At 42.4% G+C, this 17,963-nt stretch overlaps 1 long non-coding RNA gene across 1 annotated transcript in view; it reads left to right on the top strand.

The window, feature by feature from the left end:
- LOC138743092 (uncharacterized) overlaps positions 1-17,341 on the top strand; it is a 44,308-nt gene extending 26,967 nt beyond the window's left edge. The window contains exons 2-4 of the long non-coding RNA XR_011344652.1: positions 1,345-1,490; positions 4,087-4,352; positions 15,793-17,341. This is a non-coding gene — a long non-coding RNA (uncharacterized lncRNA). The remainder of the gene's footprint in view (positions 1-1,344; positions 1,491-4,086; positions 4,353-15,792) is intronic.
- The last annotated feature ends 622 nt before the right edge of the window (positions 17,342-17,963 follow it).

Genomic DNA, 17,963 nt, shown 5'->3' with positions numbered 1-17,963 from the left:
CTTGTGATTTGTAAGAAGTTCTGTTTGTCTGGTGTAGAGACAGTGTGACAATAGTCATTAATTCCAGATACAGACTGGTTCAATACAACTTTTTACACCAGTTCTACCTCTCACCACAAAAGATTCACAAGGCAAAATCAGAGGTGCCAGAGACATGTTTCAGGTGAGGAGTGGAGCAGGGAATATTCATTCATGCAACCTTGTCCTGTGCAAAGGTAGCCCCATTTTGGCAGGATTTGGCCAACATACTAACCAGGATAACAAAATTAACCTTTCTGCTGGATCCAATGTTGTATCTGCTGGGAAACCTCAATGAAATGATACAAATTAACCAAATTCCAAATTCAAATCATATTTATTGCTTTGTCCAAAGCAAAAAAAAATACATTGATGACCTGGAAATCTGACTCTCCTCTTCTTATCAGTAGGTGGACTATTGAGATGCATAGCTGTATTCCCATGGAAAAATAAAATCACATATAATCTTAGAAACTAACATAACACCTTTGTTAAAATATGGCAGCAATATCTGATGTACACAGGAACACAGATGTAGCCACACATCGACAAAAATTACAAATAGATGGATTAACAAAAGAAATTACATAAGGGGATACCTCCATAGTCACTCATCAAAAGTGCTGACACCACACTGACCTTTCTTTTCTCTTTTTTAAGGTGATGAGAGAGGGAGGGGTAGAAACACAACATGTATATAGATAGATTGCTGGGGGATATCTGTATTTTGTAGCAGTCTATGATGTTATCTCCTTGTTTATTAATGGAAAACAAAAATAAAATATTTTTTAAAAAGTCCTGTTTGCATCTGTTTTGACCGCATTGATGGTTCTTGAGACCTGCTCTGCTTTTAACTGCCATGAAAGGACCTCATGAGTTCTTTCCCTTAGCTCATAGAACCTTTGTTTAGTTCTTAATATAGCTTTTATTGTCTTATATGTTTGTAATGTATTGCACTTGATCTTTTTTCATAATTACATTTTTATTCAGAACCCCTTTGCTGAAATTCCTTTTCCAAATAAAGTATCTCTTTTTCTAATTCTTCCACCTCCCTTGTGTATTCTTTCTTAATCGTTGAAGTATAATTTATTATTTATCATTTTAAATATGCTTTTAGAGCATCTCATATAATAAATTTATTGATAGTTGAATTTCAGTTGGTCTCACAGAACATCTCAATTTGTGTACTTATAAAGTCACAAAAGTTCAATCTTCTCAACAACAATGAATTAAAGTGCCATCTGTAAACCGTCTTTCGTTTGTCCAGCATTGAAATTGTTAATACCAGAGGTGAATGATCTGATAAAAATCTTGCTTTATATTCAGCCTCCATGATCCTACCCTGTAGTTGAACTGCTGCCAAAATCAAATCTGTCCTACACATGAAGGAGGTTAGTGCCCTAAAACAGGAGATGGCTTAATTGGAAAAGAATTACCAAAGAACGGGTACAGAAGAAAAATACAGGCATTTGGTGAGCAAAATACAATATGTTACCAACATATAAAACCGAAGAGTTGATTTTAAGATCCAGTATTATGAGCTGGGAGATAAGGCCACAAAGTCTTAGCATGGCAGGTGAGGGTGGAAGAGGCCTTGAGAACAATTAATGATATTCGGACAGGGGAAGGCAAGATCTCATAAAAACCAAAAGAAATAAATCATACATTTGGAAGGGTTTACAAGGAATTGTATAGATCAGAATTAAGGGATGATCCCAGCAAAATAGATGATTTCTTGCTTCCATTGGACTTACCAAATTTAGATCAGGAAGAGCAAGAGGGGCTGAATGCCCCTTTCTCTAAAGAGGAAATCACAGAGACCTTGGGCTCTTTACAAGCTGACAAATCACTAGGAGAGGATACTGAATTTTATAAAGAGTTTAAAGATCTGCTAATGCCCCTTTTTATGGTAGATCTGGTGGCAGACACGCATACCCTCCCACAGTCTTTCTCAACAGCAGTCATCATGGTGATACTTAAAAAAGGCAGGGATTCATTGAACCCTGCCTCATATAGACCCATCATTATTAAATGCATTTATAAAATCATTGCAAAAGCATTGGCTAACAGGTTGGCAAAATATCTGCCAGAAATCCAGAAAAATTAGGTTGGTCTTTTAAGGTTTTTGGTGGGGGTTCTGAACCCCACTTGTATTTGTATAATGTATAATTGGTATGGTTATGTGTTTGGGGAAAAGGGAGGGGGAGGGAACACAACACAGACTCTGTGCATTCCATGAATGTTGAAAAAGATTGTTGAAATTACTTTGAGTCTGTAAAAAGTCAAAATAAAATATTTTTAAAAACCAAATTATCCTAGAGTAGGAATCATGTCTATTAGAACATAAAGAATAGTCCCTCTCCCTTGGATTATATCTTCTCTAGGCATCCATTAAATTCAATTCTCTCATTAATACCAAGGTAACTTTTGCCACCTTTTTTTTCCTAACAACTGTCCTTGTTGATTTATCTTGAATTGGATCCAGACAAAAATTAAAATCCCCTCCCATTAATATGTTTTCATGTGCATATGGAAATTTGAAAAAAAAGTTTCATAAATATATTTCTTATCATCAGTGTTTGGAGCATACCAAATTATCAGAACCCAGGGTTCTGAATATATCTGACAGTGTACCATTATGAACCTAACTCTAAATTTGCTACTCCTCTTGCTTTTGAGTTCAAAGAAGAAGCAATGACCTGACCAACCCAATCTCTTTTTAATTTTTCAATTAAGTGGGTTTCTTGAAGGAAGGCCAGGTCAGCCCCCATTTTTCAAATATGTGTCACTATCATCTTTCTTTTCACCATTCCATTCAAACCATTAACATTAAAACATAAATTTCCTTGTGTTACTCATCCCTACAGAGGTTCATTAAATCAAGTCCCCTTCCGTCCCCTTGACCCATGCCTTCCTCCTCATAGATCAATCAATCTTTTCCTCCAGGGAAAAATGCACGGTCTCCAACAATCCCAATGGAAAAAAGAAAGGCGTAAAGTAGAAATAAAGGAAATAGAAAGAAAGAATCGCCCCTGTATAGTGTTGATAATAGATTTTACAACACTACCCCCCACCATTTTACTGGTTGTGGCAAAAGCCATACATGCACACATGATGTGAGTCAGGTCCCCCACTGTACCTAGTCCCCTGGAGGATTCCCAAAGAAATATATTTTTCTTTTATAAGCAAGATAAATACGTAAAAAAATTAAAATTTCTTAAAATGTATACATCATTTCAATCTTTAAGTTCTGGCAATTGATTCTCTGTTGCACATTGAAGATCCCCAAAAAAATCTGTTCACCACCCAGCATTATAATCTTCTGAGTTGCTGGATGGTGCAGCACAAAGTTATATCCTTTCTGCCAAAGGGATCTTTTTACTGGGTTGAATTCCCATCTGTTTCAACAATGCTGCACTTGTATCTGAACAATACTTTGCCTCCTTTGGCTTCCAAAGGACCTCCTCTTGGTTTTGCTCCCCTCGCCGCTGCGCTGAGTATTTTTTCTCCATCTTGATATCTTAATCATTTAATCAATACTGAACATGGCTTTTGATTCGATATAGGAAGGGGCATAAGGAACGTATGTGCCCTCTCAATCTCAATGCATGTTCCAACATTTTTCTCACCCAAAGCCTTAGGCAACATTTCCTGGAAGAAGAGTATAGGTTCTGCTCCTTCCACTCCTTCTTTAAGTCCAATAATTCTGATATTTCCTTCTGCTAAAGTTTTTCAATGTGTCAATTTTTCCCATATTTCATTCTCTATTTTATCCATTACATCTTCCATTTTCTCTTCCACGTCCTTTATTCTATCAGTCAGGCTTCCAATAGGTCCTTGCAATTGGGTAACAACTGATAAAATATTACTGTTTTTTATTTGTATGTTTTTCTTTCTCATCCAAAGCCTTCATGAAATCTTCAATGGTATATTTAATTCTCCTTTTTTTGCCCTTATCGGGTGCTGTAACAATTTGCTGTTCATCTTCCACCAAACTTCACTTTGTGCCATCATTATCAGATTTCTCTTCTTCCTCCTCCGGGTTGAATTGCTGCTTTCTTCCTTCAGTGACCCCAGCAGTGCTGGCAACCTCAACACCTTCAACCGATCCGTGCATGCATCTGCCTGTGCGCATGCGCTCAAGCTCGTCTTCAGCAACATTTGTTCGTTCCAGCAACAAAGACGCATTACCATTCACCTAGCGGGCAGACCACTTACATGGCGGAGGTGGAGTTGGGACAGGCCAAGCTTCAGCCCTAGACTTCCTCCTTCAAGCAATCTCTGCTCCCAACTAACATCTCCGACTCGTTGGACCACTGAGGTTATTGCTGCAGGTTTGTTTTTCTTTGGTGATATTCTGATAAAGTTTAATTTTATGTTTTCTTCAAAGTTGAATTGTTAAACGTTGTTTTTCTTTCTCTTCATTTATTCTCCAGGAGATGGGTCTCTGCTTCCCGTCTCTACCACATCACGTGACATCCCCATTAATGACATTGTTGAGTTCTGTATAGAGACAAGGGGTAGCACAAATATAATTGTTTATGTAATGGGAAAAGAGTTGGACTATTTTACTGGAATAGGTTTGGAACAGAGACCATTCTACAGACCTGACAAATAGGCAGGTACAGCTAGGGGCTATGCATGTAGGCTGACAACTTCCTGAATCTGAAGGAAGTGGTAAGAATTGAGAGAGGAATTGTTAAAGGTGAAAATGGGTTCTGCCAAGTGGAGGAGTATGCTTTTCCCCTTTACACTTACTTCCTCCTCCCCTCTCCTCAGAGCCAGATTTCGGCCAAAGCTAAACAAGCTACAGCTTAGGGCCTCACAATCCAGAGGGGCCTCAAAAGATTTCAGAACATTTGGGGGGGCTTTAAAAATTTTATGTGTACTTACAGTGTATAAATATATACACACACACACTATATGTTTCACCCATGCAAAAATTTTCTATTTAGAGCTTCGCATTTATATTGTTCCACTTTGTATTTTCCTAATTTTGTATTTAATTTCAGACCATATAATTAAAATGTATATATGTTTTCAAGTTTTTGGAGACCTTATGGTGTAATATTTTAACAAGGGGCCTCCAAGCTTTATATAACTTAGAGCACACATGTCAAACTCTGGCCCGCGGGCCAAATTTGGCCCGCGATATAATTATATTTGGCCCGCAAGATCATTTCAAAAATGTATTAGAGGTGGCTCACCCTGCAGCGAGAGCCGATGCTGTTTTTTGGTAATGTCACCCCCACCATCCTCCCCCTTCATTGCACATCCTTCCCCACCCCCTAACTATCCCCTCCCCCCTAAAACCACCCCCCTTAAAAGATGGCCAGAATATTCTCAAAAAGGAATCCAGAATGGTAAAGTTCCACAAACCTTCTGCTGGGAATCCTAACAACACCCGGGCATCAGATCCACGGGACGCGGAGGGAGCAAGAGTGTTGCAGGTTGACCGTGCAAACTTTGAGAACGGGGAAAACAAAATTGTAACACAAGAAGTCTGTCGATGTCATCAGCCGGCAACCCAGTTGGAAGGCTCCCCGCACAACCAGTCACTTCTCCCACCTGTCGAGCGGTGCGGCGGATTGGCGAGCGCCTGTGATTTCCTGTCGGCGCGACGGACATGGCAGGCTGCGCACGGCCCCCGCTGTTCCGCAAAGGCTGATCGGCAGCGTGCTGGGCCTGAGTGGGTGGGTAAGCAGGGGTGGGCAGAGGGTGTAGGTGAGGAGTAATGGGCAGGGGAAGTTATGGTGGTGCGAGGGGCAGTTAGAGGGAGGGATGAGTAGAAGGAGGGGTGGATAGGGAAGAGGTAAAAGGGGAGGGGCAGGGCGAGTAGGGGAGGGGTGATTAGAGGGTGAGAGACGGGTAGAGGGAGGAACAGGTTGAGGGGAGAGGCAGTAGAGGGACTTGTATAGGATGGGGTGGGTAGAGGCAGAGCGAGTGGAGCGAGGGGTGAGTAGAGGTTGGGTAAAGGACTGGTCAGGTAGAGGGATGGTGGGTCGAGGGTGAATAGAGGCCTAGAGCCTGAGGAGTGAGCAGGAAATGCTGAGTCCTGATGCAGGCCAAAATGGACACAGCCTGTGAATGCTGACTACATCTCCACAGGGACCAAATAGGTTTCCCTCAGGTCAAGCAAAGGGTGAACTTGAGCTACCTACTCCTGACCTGTAACATTATCCTCCTAAAGTTATATGCTAAAGTTTAACATTACATATGTTGAAAGAAGAAAAAACATGCAGATGTTGTTGAAAATTTTCAATAAATATTTAGTTCGGCCCTCGACTTAGTTCAAGTTTTTAATTTTGGCCCTCCGTGAATTTGAGTTTGACACCCCTGACTTTAGGGCCTCACCAAGTCTAAATCTGGCACTGCCTCGCCTCCTCCCCGCTCCCTACCTGTTTTTTCTTATTCTCGACAAACAGCTCAAGCCCAAAGTGTTGGGAACCTTTTACTTCTTGTGGACGCTGCATGATATGCTGAGTTTCTCCAGCACATTTGTGTATTGCGCTTGACCCGGGCATCTGCAGAATTTTTAAAACTACAACAGCATTCATTAAATTAAATTTAAAAAGACGATAAATACAAAAAATAAATAATAAATATTCAGTTGCCATCATGCAAAAAAGATAAACAAAGTGACATTACAATATGCGACAGTCAGCTCTTTTTGTGATGTCAGAGTTATTTATGGTTTGTGCATTAGGAGGAGGTTCAAAAAGCCTGATATCCATTTGAAAGAAACTATTCTTGAACCAAGAGGTGCTGGTTTTCAGGTTTCTAGATAATGGTGAGAAGAGGTTGTAGCCAAGTTAATGGGGATCCTCTATGATGATGCCTTCTTGAGTTAGCACCTCACACAGATATCTTCTAATTATTAAATTATTTTATAAATCTCTAAGTTCCTCAGTCAGCCACCCGTGCTCCAGGGAGAAAAGTCCCAGTTTAACCAGCCTCTCCTTATAGTTCAAGCATACCAGTCTCAGTGAATTGTTTCTGCACCCTTTCCAATAGCTGGGTGATCAAATCTGCACAATACTCCAACATCCTGAACAATTGTACCATGACATTTCTGCTCTTGAACTGTGCCCAGTTCCTGGACTGATGAAGGCAAGCGTACCAATGGTTTCTTCACCAACCTGCATTGCCAACTTTATTGGAATATGTTCTCTAACACTTCCCCCCGAGCCCTACTATTCAGTATTTAAACCCTACCGAAGAGCAACACCTTAGCCCACTTTTCCAGTTAATCTACATCTGTTGAAATCTTACTTTACCACCAATTTTTATGTTATCCACTAACTTACTGACCATGCTAACTGCATTGTCATCTGAGTCGTTTAGATGACAAATAATGACAAATCACTGCTTGCAGGCCTCCAATCTGAGTAACAGCCCTCCAGTAACACCCTCTGCCTTCTACCATCAAGCTAATTCAGTAATTGGCCAGTTCCCCTTGGATCTCAAGTGATCTGACATTCTATGCCTGCCTACCATGTATGACTTTGTCAAAGATCACGCTGAAGTCTATATAGACAACATCTACCTCCCTGTCCTCATCAATCTTCTTGGCCACCTTCTAAAACCTCAGTCAGGTTTGTGGGATACCATTTGCCATGTACAAAGCCATTCTAACTATTCCTATTAGCCCTTGCCTTTCCAAATGCAAGCAGATTCTCCCCACCCCACCAGTAGCTTACACACAACTGATGGTAACCTCTCCAGCCTTTCATTTCCTGGCTTGTCCTTGCAGCCTTTTTTAAATAGTTGAATTTCAAGTTTATTTGTCATCTAGTTGTTTCAGTGCAACCCAACAAAATAGTGTACTCCGGTCCATGGTGCAAAACAAGGCAAACATATATGCAGACATAATATACATACAGATCAAGGATACAGAAATGCAAGACCTATTTTAATAAATATTATTAATAAATAGTCAAGCCATGGGGAGTTGTTTTAGCAGTTCAACGGTCATTCATCAATCTCACTGCTCGTGGGAAGAAGCTGTTCCACATCATGGAGGCTCTGGCTCTAATACTTCTGTCTCCCATTCCTGACAGGAATAGCTGAAAGATGCTCTGTGTGAGGTTGTAAGGGTCAAGATAGATTTTGCGAGACCACTTTAACAAAGATCCTGGTAAATCACATCGGTGGCAGTAGTGGGGGAAATTCCTCTCTGGAAATAAAAGCATAACATGAGCCACCCTCCAGTTTTTTGGCACATCCCTTGTGCTTAATGGTGATCCAAATAATGAGGACTCCTTCAATTTCTTCCCCGGCTTCTCATAACTTCATTTGATATGCTTGATCAGACCCTGGCATTATATCTAACTTAACACAACTCATCCAGTGTTGTGCTATTGCATTCTGTGCTGCTGGGCGTTACTTTGTACTGTGTGACAGCACCTATGCCCTACTGTAGTTGTCATGCATCTATGATGTTGGGACTCGAGCGCTTTTGGCTTCTCTAATGGCTTTTCGGAGCTCATACCTGGATTTCTTGTAGGGAGTGATATAGTGATATGTCATTCAACATTAGTTGCTAGATAAGAAAGGGAGATGAGGAATAAATGAGTATTTTTTGAGATGACAGTAGATGGTATTGTACTGCTGGATTTGTCAATTTGCTGATGTTATGAAATTGGGTGAGTTGTTAGTTGTATGACAAATATCCTTTGAGATGATTTGGATAAGTTGAATCTGTGGGTAAATATGTAACAAGTGCGGTGCAAGGTAGAGGTGAGAAGTTATCAGTTGGAAAAAGGTCAGAGTCTGAATTAAATGGTGATTAATTGGGATTATTGCTGAACTGAGGGACCTGGATGTCCGTGTATACCCGCTCACTGAAAACATGCAGAAGCAGCAAGCACTAAGACAAATGGCATATTGACCTTCATTGCAAGGAGTACAAGAGCAAAGATGTATGACTAATCTAATAAAGTGTAAAAAAAAAACTGCTGGAGCAACTCAGTGAATTAGGGCAGTATCATTGGAGAGAAATGGAAAGTTGATATTTCAGGTCAAACCCTGCTTCATTTAGGGAGTCAGACAGGAGGTCCTGTGGCTGCAAGTAAGACATCAGAATGATGACTTGCCTCTAAATGCTAGGGTCAAGAATATCTCTGAGTAGTTTCAGAACATACTCAAGGGGTCGGGGGATGTGCAGCTTTGCTAGCAGATGTACTCACCGACATCTTCAACATTTCCCAAAGCCGGCACCATTATCACCATGCCAAAGAAGTCCTTTAAGGACTTTTCCTGCCTCAATAACGTCTGCCCTATCACACTCACATCCATTGTCGTGAAATGCTTCAAGAGGCTCATAGTTTGCATAAAGATCTAACTGCTCTACAGACGATGCCATCGCCACCACCCTCCATCTAGCCCTCACCCTCAGCATTCAACACAATCATACCTCAGTACCTGATAAGGTTGAGCTGCTGAGTCTAAACACCTCCCTCTACAGTTGGATTCATGACTTCCTGTCGGAGAGCAGCACCTCCAAGACCATCGCACTGAGCACGGGCCCCCACCCCCCCCCACAAGGCTGCATACTTCGTCCTCTGCAGTTCCTTCTGCTGACCCACGACTGTGAAGCTAAACACAGCTCAAACCACATCATCAAGTTCGTTGACAACACAACCATGATGGGCCTGATTAGTAAGAACGACGATTCAGCGTACAGTGATGAGCTGCAGTCACTAACAGACGGTTGCAGAGCCAACAACCTGAATCTGAACATTAAAAAAACAGAGATGGTTGTCGACTTTAGGTTGGCCCGAGGGGAACCATGCTCCACTGACCATTGATGGCTCCTTCGTTGAGGTCATCAAGAGTATCAAGTTCCTTGGAATGCACTTCATGGAGAATCTCACCTGGTCCCTTAACACCAACTGCATAGCCAAGAAAGCCTAGCAGTGCCTCTACTTCCTGCGAAGACTGAGGAAAGATCATCTTCCACCCTCCATCCTCAATGCATTCTACAGAGGATAAATTGTGAGTGTTCTGTGCAACTGCATCATTGCTTGGATTGGAAGTTGTACCATCTCAGAATGCAAGACCCTGCAGAGGATAGTGAAGTCAGTGGTAAAGTCTTCTACCTCCATTTCTGCTGCTATTGCCCGTTCTTCCATCTTGTCCATTTTTTTCCCCATTTCTGTTAAGGTCATATCCATTTTATTTATTTTCTTTTCTGTGTTGTTTATTCTTCTTCTTAAATCATTGAATTCCTGTGTTTGCCATTCTTTAAATGACTCCATGTATCCTCTAACAAGAGCAAGTATATCCTTTACCTTGCCTTTCCCTTCATCTATTTCACTGTATTCTTCCTCTGGGTTGGCCATCTGTTGTTTCTTTGTTGCCCTTTCCTTCTCTTCTTTCTTGTTTCTATTGTCTTCTGTGGTCTCTTCTTGCTGCAGGTGTTCTGCAGCTGTCGTTGCCGGCTGTGGAGATCGACTCCCCAGCTGGTCCCCCCTCCCGTCGGTGTGTTTTTCTTCATGCGCATCGCGCATCGCGCATGCGCGATTCCTCGCGCATGCGCGGTTGCGCACTTTTACTCGGCTCTGTGAGCCATTGTTGTAGTTCTTTTTCTACCGACCTGAGGTAGTGAGGTCTTCTCTCCACAGCGGGCCTCTTCGGACAGGTAAGGCCTTCACCTTTTTCCTCCGTTGTCTTCTCTTCCTCTCTTCTTTCCGTTGATTTTGATTTTTCTCCTTTTGTCTCCATCTTCTTTCCACCTTTATACTCACTTTTCTTTAACTTGTATTTCTGTGCCTTTGTATTTTCTCTTGTTTTTCCCGACTTTTCTGGAGAGGGCTGGAGTTCACCGTCCGGCCACTACTCCATCACGTGACTCCTCCCCAGGCAAGGCGTGTTTGACGGCAGAGCAGACTCTGTGGGTAAAATGGTCTGCTTCTGCTCTGATATGTAATATCAGAACAGAGTGGAATTTGAAAGGTCTTTATTTATATCCTGGATTTCAGCATTGAAAAAACGTGCAAGGTTCGGAGAACCATTCACCCCAAATATAACTGTTTTCCAGATCTGAGGGAACCCACTGAAATTTAATTGATTGTTTCATGTGTTGAGTTGAGGCCTCCCAGGAAAGAGTCACGGAGAATGACCAAATCAACATGGTGTCAACATCACCATCTTAACCCCCATTGAAAAGACTCAGTCTTTATTGATTTCATTTTTGCCCATGTCCATCCAGAACATACCCAATGAATGGTTTTGTTGATTGTTGTGGAAGAGAACGACACTCTGCACCACACATGCAAACCCCAGGCCCTGGACTCGTGATCTGTCCGGTTTGCTGCAATGTTGCATTGAACATTGATTGGAAGAAACAGACAGGCTTGTCCCCACACCAAAAACAAGTCCACAATGTACATTTTTACCCCAGGGAGAACGTCTCCTTGTCCACCCTGACAATGCCTTGGTGTTGAAAATTCCATCAAGTCTTTAATTGGCCTCTAACGCTCCAGGGAAATGACCCAAGTTGGTCATAATTCCCCCTGGAGCTCATACTCTCACAATACATACCACCTTGTCAACTTCTGTTATTCTATGACCATCTACACTGTCCACAGTTCCACCAATTTGGATGTCCTCCTCAAACGTGTCCCATCAGCAATCTCTGTACACCATGGGTCACATCCACCAGCCAAGAATATCATGCTCTCTGTGTTCAATCTGAACAGAAATCATAACCTCACATGGGATCCCATGGATCTGGACCTTCTGCCTCAGCTGACAATGTTGGCTTGTTGTCCTGGTTTGCTGCAGAGGGAGTCATGTGGAGCAAGTTAATAAATTGGTGTGACAATTGTTCCTTGATATTGGCCAGGGAGTCCAATCTTCAGTTGGTGTCCGTGGTGAGCTTGGCCACACATGGAGCACAACCTTGACTCTGGCAGTTTCCCTCAGATGAACCTGTTTGCAAATAAATAGAGATGAAAGTGTAGGAGCTCCTCGTGGGTGTGCATGGTTTTGCATGGAAGTTGAGGCAGTGAGTCCCAGTTCATGAAGTGTGCTGCTGTCAGAGATGATGATGTTGTTGTTGTTGTTTCAGTTGGGTTGTTCTCTGTTGCTCCACATTGATGTCCTTTCCATCGCGGAATCTTTCAAAGTCACTGTCACTAAAGGACAATGACTCTCAAAATGCTCGTAAATTTGTGCTGGAAGAAAAGTCTTCATTTCCCGATGACCTTTTTAAAAAAGGTGACTGAAAAGGTGCGTGCCTCAACATCCAATCCAGGACAAAAGAGTCATCATGGCTCGTCAAGTTGCTCAAAGGAAGTATCATGTGGGCCTGGATCATTTTTTCTCTTGAAGCAATGTCCAAACACTGTTTCTCTCTCTCTCTCTCTCTCTCTACCTCAATGTTAAAATGCCCCATGTTGACCAAAACATTGCCCTTCTGACATGCTAACTCCCAACAGTGTGTCCTTTACAATTGACATTTCCTGTCTCAACCCACAATGATTGCACGTCTTCTGATCCCGAGTCCCCTCTTCCTCAGAATTTCAATGTTATTTTTGCAAACAACGCCACACCAGCCTATCCTTTTGATCACGTGCATCCTTGGACATTCAGCTCCCAATGTCGCCCATCATTTAGCCGTGACGCTGGCCACCATATCATCCATCCCCTTCCGTGTATTTGGGGGTAGAAGGGTCTGTTCCTGTGCTGGACCGCACTGATAAGTCTTGTTCCAAGAGAAGGTTTGCGGCTTCATGGTAAAAGTGTCATTGGTGCTGATGAGCGAGTCATGTCTCGGTTTCAACAGGGGAGGTGTGTGGTTTTGAAGGGAATGATCAGTCCCAGCTGCAGTTGAAAATGTCTAGTTCCCTCCACATGTGGAACTATTGTTTGAGGGATGGAGATTGCCAAATTGTGGGACCGATCAACCTTCATCAGACGGAGAATCGTCATTCTGAGGCTTTATTCACCTTAAAGTGTCAGAACAGCTTGCATTTTGCTGACCCAGTTCCAAGGTGCAGACTGAGGGAGGGGTCTGGGGGTAACAGCCTTCATGGAGACATCTGGGAGAGAGGAGTCACAGGTTCAGGGGGGTGGGCCAGCCTATACACCATCTCCAGATGTCAACACACATAGAGGGAGCAGCACAGAAATTCCTTCAGATTTGTCCCAGACTCCAATTTCTGTGAGTACCTGTAGTGACAGGGAGGGAGACCACTTGGATTTGGGCTTGTCGTCTAAAGTTCCAGCTGCTTACGGTTAATGTGTTTGGATCAATTCACTGGGAGTTCAGTGGTAACTGTGCTTCATGGCTCTGCGTGGTGTGTTTTCACCTGTTGACTGCATGTACATGGACATGTATTGTTGCTGCCCTTGGCAATGCTGTTGTCTTTATCGAATAGTGTTTGTGATTGACAGTGACTTTTCTTTCTGGGAAGCTGTCGTTTGATTTGTAATGCAAGGTAAATTGGGATGTTCTCCTCAAACGTGCAAAGGAGAAGGATGTCAGTGAATGAAAATGCTCAAGTTACCAAGGTGGTAGTGGGTCGGGCCAGTGAATTTTCAGTATTTTAAAAAAACTTTTTCCTTCCCCAGATGTGAGATTTGTGTTGAGGGACAACACAACAACGGGGGCGGGATGGTGGGGGGGTGGTATTGGTTGGTCTCTTTCTGTTCCAGAGACGGGTAGGTGATTTGGAGCGAGAGAGGACAGAATTTGAGCAGATGAATGCTGAACGTGTCAGTTTGTGGTCGAGGCTCAAGGATTGGAGCAAGTGATTTTACTGAACAGTGAAGAAGCCTCGATTGGCCAAGTTATCAGGTTGCAAACTGCGCCTGCATGGTGTTTCACGACAAGTGCACGACCAAGTCAAACAAACAGGTAACAAGCTGCACCTGCAAGGTGTTTCACAACGAGTGCACGACCAAGTCAAACAAACCAGTAACAAACTGCGCCTGCAAGGTGTCTCCAAAGAAGTGCTCGACTGAGTCAAACCAACTGCTCACAAACTCTCTTAAATGGGCAAAAATACCTGTTTGTAAACTAGGCAGAAAACAAATCAAAGGCTGTGCTCAGTTAAATGTGCAATCTTGGAAAACAGCACAATTTTTGGGTTATGATCCAATATCCCAGCAAAAGAACAAATTTCTTATCCTGAGGGACCTCTGAACTTGGACCTGAAAATCCCTCTGTTCCTCTGTACTGCTATGAATCTTGCCATTAATCATGTACCCCACCTTCAAGTTTGACCTTCCAAATCTCACACTTCTCCAAATTGAATTCCATCTGCCACTGCTCCACCAACTCTGCATCCTGTCCGTATTCTGTGTAACACACACCAACCTTCTGCACTATCCATAACTCTTCCACCCTTCATGTCACCTGCAAAGCTACTGACCCAACCCTCTGTCGGAGTCGATTATAAAAATCTCATGGACCAGGGATCTCAGAACAGATCCCTCTGGAATACCAGTAGTCACCAACCTCCAGGCAGAATACATTCCATCGACGACCACCTACTATGGTCAAGCCATTTCTGAATGAATGCACAGAGCAAAGTTGACAGGGACCCATGCCTCTTGACTTTCTGATGACCCTACCATGGGGAACTTTGTCAAACACCTTACTAAAATCCATATGACTGGATCCACTTCCCAACCTTCATCTTCTTTTGGCATCTGCTTGAAATACTCAGGCTCGAGAGGCCCAACCTGCTTCCCATCAAGCCACACTGACTATTCTGAATAAGTCTGTGCTTCTCCAAATGATTGTAAATGTTGTCCCTAAGAATCATCCACAATAGCTTTCCTACCACGGACATGAGACACACTGGCCTATAAACAACAGTTTCACTCCTGTGTCCAGGGAGGATGCAATGAATGTTGTCAATTCCCCCTTGCTTCCCGTCGTAATCTGGAGTATATCCCTTATGGTCTTGGGGACTTGTCTGTCTGAAGTTTGGCACCTCCCTTTCTATTTCTGACCTCGCCCACACTGATGCAGTGAACAATACCTCCGCAATATCTTCCATTTCTCCAGCTGTGCTATGCTTCCTGATTAGCAATGCGACACTATCCATGTCTTTTACCCACCCTTCCTATCTCTTTTGAAACATCAAAACCCTGGAACCTCGAGCAGCCAATTCTTACCGCCAAAGTTTAAAGATCAAATTTATGATCAGAGTACGTCAAATGTTATGAGCCCGGAGGACCCCAAAACCCAGCAGCAATAGATATTCACCAAGACAAATGGTTACTTCAACAAAAGTTGCTTTTAATTATCTTTAAACATGAAAACAGAATCACACTTTAACTTATCACTATTGACTTAATTAACCTAACTTAACCCTCCCCCCCCCTTCTAATTCTATGTTCATATGTATGTAATGTTCAGAAAAGTTTTTTTTATCGGAACAAGAACAACCTGATGAACCAACATTCTCCAGACCTCAGTGCAATTAACGCAGACACAACACACATACACATGCAGGGCACATAAGTACAAGCAAATAGGTCTTGTTTCCTGAATATGAGAGTCTCGGAGGGTCAGTGTGAGCAGTTCCTTTGGTCATTCAGTGTCTTCACTGCCTGTGGGAAGAAGCTGTTCTTCAGCCTGGTGGTGCTGGATCTGATCCTCCTGGAGCTCTTTCTGGGGTGATCTGATCAATAATAGTCTTATTGAAAAGTGAAGCAGGCTTAAGGGCCGATCTGGCCTTCTGATGTTTCTTATCTGATTATGTTTTTAAACTGCCTCATTATGATTGGATTATGGATTTGCTTTCTCTGTTTTAGATTTTACTTGTCTCTAATGGTGGGAAGTTCATGAGAAAAACACTGATGGATGAGGCATACATCTAGCTTGATCAAGTGGATCTGAGGAAGAGAGTGGTTAACTGGCACAAGTTGCTGATCAGCTCAACAGAAAGTCAACGAGGAGCTCCATCTGGGTTTAATGTGCAAATCTGACCTGGTCACATGGAAACCTGAAATCTAGCACTTTCATGCTGTCTTGTACAGTTTGTAACTTCCAAAAGAGCAAGAGAATGTGTTCCAGTCGAGTTACACTGTGGCTATCATGGCTCCTGGAAGTCCAGTTCAGTCAGGTCTTGGACAGTTAAAGGGACAGCATGAGCAAGTAAGAAACCAAATTATGAATGACACATCATGGTTAAACTATAAAAATAAAAGGAAGATAAAATGATGAAAGTACAAACGTACAACTATGGGCAGATCCTGATTCTTGGATCGAATCCATTTCAGGAAAAGGAAATTAATCTTGAGTTTGATCATTAATATGTTGGCACAGAAAATTTAAATGACCAAGTCACCCATTCAACTGTGTGAACATTTCCTTTCACCTATGAAAATATCCGTGTTGTCCCGATATCTCATCACAAATACACACAAATTAGCAGAATTTTGGACAGTGTGAAAATATTTATATCGTTCCAAAAATGACCTCTGAAATTAAAGTATTGAGGTATTACTTTTCAACAATGTGGTTGTTGATGGAGCAAGGTCATGGCTGGATGTTTCCGAGCTTATTCATGAGGCGTGTTGACATTTCAAAGCCTCTTTGTTGGGGTTGAATGCTGTCTTGAAATGCTGAATGCTGGTCTTTGAGTGGATGGTTGCAATTCTCTGACATACTCAGGTGAACGACTGTAGATGTGAATCACAAGCAAAAACTAAATTGGAACGGGATTATTGTCAGGACGAAAATTAAATGTGTTTGTCTTAAATTGTCAGCATAATTTCTGATGGGAACTTGGAGTAATAACATAACATAACATAACAATTACAGCACGGAAACAGGCCATTAGGCCCTTCTAGTCCGCACCGAACCAAACACCCCTTTCTAGTCCCACCTCCCTGCACAATGCCCATAACCCTCCATCTTCTTCTCAACCATATACCTGTCCAACCTTTTCTTAAATAATACAATTGACTCCGCCGCCACTATTTCTCCCGGAAGCTCATTCCACACGGCTACCACTCTCTGAGTCAAGAAGTTCCCCCTCATGTTACCTCTAAACCTCTGCCCCTTAATTCTTAACTCATGTCCTCTTGTTTTAATCTTTTCTCCTCTTAATGGAAATAGTCTATCCACATCCACTCTGTCTATCCCTTTCATAATCGTAAATACTTCTATCAAATCCCCTCTCAACCTTCTACGCTCCAAAGAATAAAGACCTAATCTGTCCAATCTCTCCCTATACTCTAGATGCTTAAACCCAGGTAACATTCTAGTAAACCTTCTCTGCACTCTCTCCACTCTGTTTATATCCTTCCTATAATTAGGCGACCAGAACTGCACACAGAACTCCAAATGAGGCCGCACCAACGTCTTATACAATCTCAACATCACCTCCCAACTCCTATATTCCATGCAATGATTGATAAAGGCCAGCATACTAAAAGCCTTCTTCACCACCCTATTCACGTGAGTTTCTACCTTCAGGGAACGATGTACCGTCACTCCTAAATCTTTCTGCTCTTCTGTATTCCTCAATGCTCTCCCATTTACCACATATGTCCTATTCTGATTCTTCTTACCAAAATGAAGCATCTCACACTTATCAGCATTAAATTCCATCTGCCATTTTTCAGCCCACTTTTCTAAGCAGCCCAAATCCCTCTGCAATCCTTGAAAACCTTCTTCATTATCCACTATTCCACCTATCTTAGTATCGTCTGCATATTTACTAATCCAATTCACCACCCCATCATCTAGATCATTAATGTATATAACGAACAACAATGGGCCCAATACAGATCCTTGAGGCACACCACTGGTCACCGGCCTCCAACCTGACAGACAATTATCCACTACCACTCTCTGGCCTCTCCCTTTCAGCCAATGTTCAATCCATTTGACTATCTTAAAATTTATACCTAAAGACTGCACCTTCCTAACTAACCTTCCATGTGGTACCTTATCGAAGGCCTTACTGAAGTCCATA

The sequence above is a fragment of the Narcine bancroftii genome, chromosome 9 (genome assembly GCF_036971445.1).
Source record: "Narcine bancroftii isolate sNarBan1 chromosome 9, sNarBan1.hap1, whole genome shotgun sequence".
Lineage (NCBI taxonomy): Eukaryota > Metazoa > Chordata > Chondrichthyes > Torpediniformes > Narcinidae > Narcine > Narcine bancroftii.
This window is presented reverse-complemented; position numbering and strand designations above follow the sequence as displayed.